The sequence below is a fragment of the Columba livia genome, chromosome 3 (assembly GCF_036013475.1).
Source record: "Columba livia isolate bColLiv1 breed racing homer chromosome 3, bColLiv1.pat.W.v2, whole genome shotgun sequence".
Classification (NCBI taxonomy): domain Eukaryota; kingdom Metazoa; phylum Chordata; class Aves; order Columbiformes; family Columbidae; genus Columba; species Columba livia.
In genome coordinates, this window is record NC_088604.1 from 102,248,276 (window position 1) to 102,256,541 (window position 8,266).

The 8,266-nt window shown below is 41.4% G+C and overlaps 1 long non-coding RNA gene across 3 annotated transcripts in view; it reads right to left on the reverse strand.

Annotated features, from left to right (window-relative positions):
• Positions 1-765: 765 nt before the first annotated feature.
• LOC135579131 (uncharacterized) overlaps positions 766-8,266 on the reverse strand; it is an 8,987-nt gene continuing 1,486 nt past the window's right edge. For 2 of the 3 annotated variants that reach the window (XR_010471640.1, XR_010471639.1), the window contains 2 exons: positions 3,284-8,266; positions 766-1,954 (listed from right to left, as the gene is read on the reverse strand). The exon at positions 3,284-8,266 is cut by the window's right edge. This is a non-coding gene — a long non-coding RNA (uncharacterized LOC135579131). The remainder of the gene's footprint in view (positions 1,955-3,283) is intronic. The other variant, XR_010471641.1, reaches the window with a different exon arrangement.

Consider the following 8,266-nt stretch of genomic DNA (forward strand, 5'->3'; position numbering starts at 1 on the left):
CCGTCGCCATAGCGGCGGCGGAGGCCGCCTCAGGCCGCCTGCGCCACACAGGCCCCGCCGCAGGGCGGTAAACAAAAACGGCGGTGTTTTGCATACGGCGCACTCGTCGTCTTGCCGCCCCAAACGCCGCCGAGACCACGAGTGCGCTTAAACAGTCTGAACAACTGGCCGTGCCCGCGGCAGCTGTGCACTTAATGAGGCTGAAATGTGGTAAAAATAGGCTCTCAAAAAAAAAAGGGCAGCACTATGTGTTTAACATTGTCTTTTTGAGGCAATTTTTCTAGAAAAAGGCCATTAACGTTACTGGCAGGTTTTGAAATCAGGAAGGCTAAGCAATACTTAGAGGGCGGAAGAAAAAATAGGTTGTGAAAAAGTTAACGAGTCATCATGGCACTGAGTTTCAGTGTTAAATAAGTTTGGTGGGTTTTTTTTCAAAGTGTTTGGGTCTTGAAAACTATTCAGTCCTTAAAGTATGGAATATGGACATGTTTGTATAATGTTTATAGAATTCCCAAGCTGTCTGAATTTGGACACAGGCTGACAGGTCATATTCTGGCCTAACAAAGCTTCCTAAATCAAGGAAAAGTCACAAGACTACAGTTTTCCAATATAGAGGACTGGCAATGCCATACAGACACAGCGAAAATCAACCGAACCAACAATATCACCACAAAACCACTCGAACACCACAACCAAAACCGAACAGACATAAATAGGGCGTATGGTAGCCATGGGCTTATGTTATTCAAGGTTTACTGTTACATATTTGCTCACAAATTTCTGAGTTTATTATTATTTTTAAAGTTTCTAGACATGTTAGAATTAAGAGTATGGCAAGCTTTTCATCTAAGTAAACAAATGCAGGAAATAGGCCTTCATATGTCAATTACTTTTTAAAAATGTGTTTTACTATATATTCTGCCTAATTTGGCCTTTACATTTTTTATTTTCCCAAACAATTCTTATGTTTTTATTTTGTAAAATCCCTCTATTTAAACAAAATAGGTCAGGTTGTCTTATGCATTCCTGATATTTTTACTACATGATGCAATAAGCAGCATCTAAGTGAGATTAAGTTTCTCAGTCAAACTGGGTCATGTTTAAGCATAGACTTAAATAAATGCAGTCAGAATAAATTTGTTAAGGCAAACAGCTTTTATCTGAAAGACATTTGATCACTTACTATATGAAAGAACTCAAGCTTTGTTTCTGGCTTCAGATAATGAATGTGTTTGGTTCTAAGATTTTTTCTTTATTGCTATTGCACAGTTTACAATTACAATACTAAGAACTGCTTTTGCTAGATGTATTAGTTACAGTGATGCTTGGAATGAGCCTGCTTCATTCTGCTGGCAAGAGAAGCCTACAGTTAATATGCTTAAATATGAAGTTTTTCAGTTGTAATCTCATTTAGAGAATAAACGTGCCTTCAGAGTAATTGTTTGGCTTTGGGATTTTTTTATCAAACCTGGATTGGAAAGCTGTCGGGCCATTAGGATCTGTTTATTGCAATTCTGCCAGGGAACCTGTTGGTAATTGGTGTATATTTGAGAGGTTATTTTGGAAATATTTATGGGAGCACCTCAGGTCAATTATTAAGTGGGGTGAATGTGAAATCCAGTCAGACCGTCTCTATCTGCTTACTGCTGGAGGTTGGGTTTTCAGTGTCTGTATGAAAGACTCGGAAGCAGAGAAATTTGCCAATCTATGCATAAAGCATCTTGATCCTACAGCATAAAACTCTGAAAATAATTCCCCAGGCTTTCATTTTAACCATAAATATTAAGCACTACAACATCTACCTGAGAACACTACAACAGCTGAAGGTCCTTCAAAATTCAACCCTTGGTTCTCCTTTTGGTAAGAAGTGTGAAGATGGCTCTGGTGCTGGAGCTGGTCCCACCCAGGCTGGCTGTCACCTTCTTCTGATTCCTGTCCCTGAAATTCTCTTCAGCTGGAAGTAGAAAGAGGGGCAGGGATTTGGGAAGAAGTCGTTCAAAAAGCACTGAGTGGGGGTGTTAACTGTGCCAACGCTCAGGAGAATGGTGGACAGCAACACTGATAACCAAAAATGGGATTATTTTACCCTCCTCCAGCAAAGGCCAAGAAAAATTGCATGTCAGTCGTTCAAGTCTCCTCAGGACACACAGCAGTGAAAAATGCTTGAGTTTAAGAGAAAATGTAAAATATGTAGAAATTTAATGTGAATAATATTATTTGTAGTCTGTAAAATCTGAGTGCTGTCGAAGTAGAAGTGGAGGTTGTGTGCAGGACTGAAGTTTCAAATAGCTCTAATTAAGAGCCAGGAAGGGCCTGTGTAGGCTATGCTCACTTGTGTGGGGTTATAGACTCCAGTGGTCCTGGGAAGTTCAGTTTTAGTGAATGGCCTTGGTAGAACAGGATAGCTGTACAGAGGATTTCTCTCCAAATGATGAACCCCTCTAAAGCTGGAGGCACTGAACGTAGTGTCCTAAGATACTAACTTATTTTTATTTTAATAAAATACCTTTTAAAAAATCTTGGCGTATTAACTAAAGTTAATAACCCAAGAATTACATCTCAGAATTGGTCACCATTTGAGTCCCCCAAGTTGTTGTCAACCAGGTTATAGCTGCCTGTGATATAATGAATTACTGGTATTACTGTGTGTACTGATATTTAAGATAATACATCTGGAGACTCGTAACTGGATGCTCTCTGAATGCCATATGAAAACTCAGGTCTCTCAGTAGAGCCCTCAGATAAGTCAATGGAACTAAATCCAGGATACATGCAAACTTCTTTGACGACCTGTAAACACTTCCTGAAAAATTAAATTTTACTATAAACCCTTTGAACTTTATTTTTCATTGTTGCACAGTAATATTTGAACGCGCAATATCTATCTTGCACTTTTTTCACTTCCTCTTTTTCATTTTCCATGACAAGTAAAATAAGTCCCATCTCAGAAGTGTTCTCATTCAATAGAGTTTAAAGACCAGAAAAGTAACAAAATGTCTATTGACCAGGCAACTACAGTTCTTACATTCATTTTTACACTGTTTCTGTCCATCTGCTGTCTCTTTTAATGAAACAAGATGCTGATTTTTATTTTTAAAATTATAAATTAAAAAAAAAAAAAAAGACTATTCTGATATCAGTACCTATCTTTCACAGGAAAAAAAAATCTTCAGTTTATGCAGCAATAAGGGAAAAGTATATAAATATTTCCAATATTGAGGAAATACAACGTTAAGAAGCTGACCATTAACTCCCTAAATTTGTTTAGCTCTGAAATACTTACCACGTTTCTGGTCAAAGTTGATCTTTTCCAGTGCCACAGCCAGATCTAACAGCCTAGCTGTCTGGGCAGCTCCCGTGTCTCTGTACCACACCTAGCCATCTCTGTGCTGAAGACAAGCATTGTTCCTACTTTGGGGTTATTTTACCATTATTTTTTTTAATAGGTGCTGTAAAAAGGTTGCAAAATCCAGTTCTCCTATAAAGTTGCCAGCCCCAGAAGGTTGAGAAACGTTATAATAAATGGCTTTAGTAGAGCCTCCGGAGGTGGGTGGGGTAACCAGCTTCTCTTTCCTCTCCTGATTAGCCCTTGTCTTCTGTGGAAGAGAACACCCGTAACACTCACCATAGGGTGGGGTTTTTTATAGTCTATACTCTATAGACCATAGTATATACATATGCACTATGAGCTTTCTCTCTCTCCCTCTCGTATTATACATGATCAAAGCATCCTAGCCTGTCTAGTGGAAGGGTTTGCACTGTCTGCATGAGGAGAAATATCCCAGCTGGTGTCACAACACAGGCAGCCAAGCAGCTACCTGCTGTAGCCGAGCAGACCATGATGAATGTGGACGTTGTCTCTTTTAGATCACAACTTGGAAGAAAAGACAGACTGAATTCTGCTCATTGACAAAAACATGTCTTGCTGCTTCTCAGGCTGCTGTTGAAAAACTACTGAGGACGGGCCACTTTTAGAAGATGAAAGAATATGAATGCACTCGGGCACTTTGGGGGTTGTTTTGATGAGTGTATGCCATTTTATTCATATTTTTGCAGTGATGGAGTGTTTCTTAAAAAAGGAACGGGAGATTCATGATAAGCCAGCGAATTTTATTGGACTAAATCAATTGAGGTTTTGTTTGCATGGATCTCAGTAAGGCAGGGGTTCCACCCTTGAGCACAGTCTCTCATTGTATATTAATTTATGATACATCAAATTGGAACTTGAAACCCCCTAAAAGGAGCAGCTACTAACAAACAGTAGAGCTTGGGCACTTGCATTCTGGGAATTTTTGCCAAGTGTTTATCTTTAGAAACAGCTTTAAAAAAATGCCAAAGGCTATCAACAGTGCTGTGCTCAGCAATAAGGAGAGGGATACGGATACATGCAAACTGACTGCAGTTCTCTAAACAGGAGAAGGAGAAAAAAACACATTGCAGCTTTGATCTCCACAACAGTGCAAGAAGCTTCCTTTCTGTATTGTGTGTGAATTTATAAATAAGGCTCATTATTGACGAAGGGAAGTTGCTGCAATTCTCCAAGTAATGGGTATTGAGATAAGAGTTTTGGCTGCTCTATCTTCTGCTGGGCCACTTACCTTCCTATTTTTGCAGCATGGGTGTTAAATTACTCCAGCAGTAAGACCTTGAAACAGTCAATTTTCTGAAGGCTTATAGAAAATACAGACTACAGTATTTCCAAATATGTGTAAGACAGGTCAGAGGTAAGCGCATTCTAAGTGTTTGAACAGAAAGTGGTTTTGGTTCTGGAGAAAGATATAAAACTCTGTTACTTTAAAATACAAAGAAAAGCCTCCCCGGCACCCCCGACTCATGAGCAGTTTCACAGAAGGCTTACGGCTTTTGAGCTGGTCTTTACTCCTTAGAAAGAGGTTACGGAGCAGCAAGTGACTTCAGCCAATGCTGCAGCCATCTGGGATCTCCCAGGATGGGAGGGACAGAGTGTCCCTTCCCCTGGTTCCTGTGTGACAGCCTGCCCGGGGTGAGAGAGAGGCTTGGCCTTGGTTCCCACATACAGCACGTTAACAGTCTTACATCCCAAAATGCCCTGGTGAGACCACATCTGGAATATTGTGTCCAGTTTTGGGCCTCTCAGTTCAATAAGGACAGGGAACTGCTGGAGAGAGTCCTGCACAGGGCAACAAAGATGATGAAGGGAGTGGAGCATCTCCCTTATGAGGAAAGGCTGAGGGAGCTGGGGCTCTTTAGTTTGGAGGAGACTGAGGGGTGACCTCATTAATGTTTATAAATATGTAAAGGGTGAGTGTCAGGAGGATGGAGCCAGGCTCTTCTTGGTGACATCTAGTGATAGGACAAGGGGTAATGGGTACAAACTGGAACACAGGAGGTTCCACTTAAATATGAGAAGAAACTTCTTTACAGTGAGGGTGCCAGAGCACTGGAACAGGCTGCCCAGGGGGGTTGTGGAGTCTCCTACTCTGGAGACATTGAAAACCCACATGGACACCTTCCTGTGTAACCTCATCTGGGTGTTCCTGCTCTGGCAGGGGGATTGGACTGGATGATCTTTCCAGGTCCTTTCCAGTCCCTGACATTCTGTGATTCTGTGTGAAAATCACGAAACCACTCATACCTGTGGAAAAAAAAAGCAAAAAATTAAACAGACAACTCTTGGCAAATGCAAAACAGACAGAACCCAAAGGCTTTGAAGGGGTAACCCAAAAAAGTACACATGTATACACATACATATATATGTATAAAGAGTAAACAAAAACGTCAGCTCTCCAGCCTTACTTTTGCAACCAGTTGATGATTTTTGTGCCCAAGGCTGGCAGAATGCACAACTCCCTGTGGCAGCTGAAACTCAGGTTGCGCAGGCTCTGCGGCACACGCTGGAGAGGGCCACACGCTGCTGGTCCGGGGTGACTGAGCAGTGGAGCTGTGGGTGCTCAGCCGGGCACGGATCAGCAGCCAGGCTGCAGAAGGCCTGCATCCAGGGGGAACACTGCACTCAAGGCCAGTGTTCAAAATCATGTTAGAGGTTCATTAAAAGGGAGAGCATTGTACTTCTGGGGGGAATATTTAAGGAAAATAGTTTGGTTAAATTTGGGCAGAGATACGTCGAATAGATGGTAAATACCAGACACCGAATAAATGGTTTTATTTAAGATGGCACTCATATTTAGTCTCTTGTTTGTGGTGCTACTGCTATCCTCACACTTCTCGTCTTCTTGTTCTATGGGAAAAAAAAGTTAATTACTGAGACATGCAGGCCCAAACCAGAAGCAATAAATGAAGAAATCAGCTTGATGAATCTCTCAAAGATGAGCTCACATACCTTGGATCTCGGAGCTGGTGTTGCTGCATATCTACTCTCAATTAAACTGACTTCTTCTCTCATTAAACCTGTTCAACTAGTCCTGTTTATTTATTTTTTTTTAAACAGAGTAATTTAAATGTTAATTAACTTTTTAAACTTCAACGGCTATATTTCTACCAACATGTTAAAATGTATACACGTACTTAATTTTTCCACTGTGTTTTATGGAGATAGGGGATTTAAACAGATGCTAGCGAGAAACAAACCGAAAAATGGAAGATTCATTCAGATGTGGTGTTCTTTCTTTAGAAAAGCTTCTAAAAACCGAACTAGCACACATGCATCAAGTTACGCATTTTCAGAAGTCTTAGTAATAACTACTAGAGCAGAGCTCCAGTGTGTAGGTATGATCCCTCCTAGGCATTTTTCATTGCTCGACTTTTAAAATGCTTGTTACAAAACAGATCCACAGAAAGATAGTTTCATTCAAAGCATGTGAAGTAAGTTAATTGGAGCCCTTTAAGGCAGAATTTGCCCATACAAGCCTACACCTCCCTCATTTTCACACATCTGTCTTACTTTCCTTCCCTACATTTTGAAGTCGATCTATATGCTGGCGATCACTTTATATGTGGACCATTTATAACACAACAGCAAATTCATCTCCAGTTTCTTGGTGAAGCAGTGAGCAGCTCACAGCTGGAACAGAGCAGCTGAAGGTCTATATGTGAAAAGTCGCAGTGAGGTGGGACCTGCAGACAAAGACAGCTGCATCCTTCAGAGTCTTCTCTTCATCTCTCTCCTCATTTCTCTCCAGTTCTCCCATTTGCCAGGCAGGACAAGCTGAGCCCAAAACACGAATCATGGGAAGAAGAGACTAATGGCAGACTGTTTGTATAATTGAAGGAGAACGGACAATTAGGATGGTTTTTAGCCTGGACCGTACAGAAAACTGAATGTATAAGTAATTCTGGCACTAGGCAAACGGCCAGTTTTCAGACACTTCTTTCTTATGCTAAATTTTAAACATGCAATCATCCCTGGCTGTTAATGCAATAGTAATCTGCGCCCACTGTGGATACCACTGTAATTTTCAAGTTTCGGACAGCAGTCACAGGCATTGCCAAGCAATAAACAGGCCCGTTTTCTGAAGCAAGTCACCCTAATATTAAAAAATAAAAGAAAAAAAATTATTTCTGTTATGACTGATTCCCACTCAATGTTTACTTGTTCAGCAGTACTTAACCACGTACACACAAAAGAAAACTATGCTTTGTTCTCAAAGAAAACTGGTGTTGCTGCAGACACTGGTGCTTTGGCTCGGAGTCCCGGTGGGGCAATTCAGGCAGCTCACAAATATTTTCCCCAGCCTGTGCAGAGCTCACCAGTCCCCGAGAGCTGTGGCGAGGTTTTTATGGTCAGAATTAGAGACCATGCACACAACGCATCTGGCGTCTTTGTGGTCAGGACTCTGGTTTAAGATTCACTGCTGTTAAATACAGTGTTAAATTTAAATTAAAAAAAAAAATGCAGATACCTGATATTGAGCTGCATGAAATTGTCCCCCCGTTCCAGGTAGGATGGTCTCACTGCCAGAGCGAGCTGTTACTGTTACATTGCTGGCCAGAAATGCACCTTAGAGATAACCTGACCTGAAAGCACCCTCCTGTGCACAAAAACAAAGACGCTTCCTGCTCCTACGTGCTTTGCGTTTATGCCAAAAGGCAACATGACTCACTCTATTTACTTTTACAGCGGTGCTTTCCCTTCCAAATGACTCCGGCTGACCTGGTCTGGGTGGATCCCTCCTGCTATGAGTGCTAGAGCTCTGGTGACGCCCAAGCCCATGTGCTGGAAGACCCACAGATCTTAGCAGTGCATAAATCCAGGCTGCACTGGGCTCATTTTCCCGTTTTCTCACTTTGTTTCTTTAAGATGAAGCTGCGGTTGCGTCGCTTGGAGGTT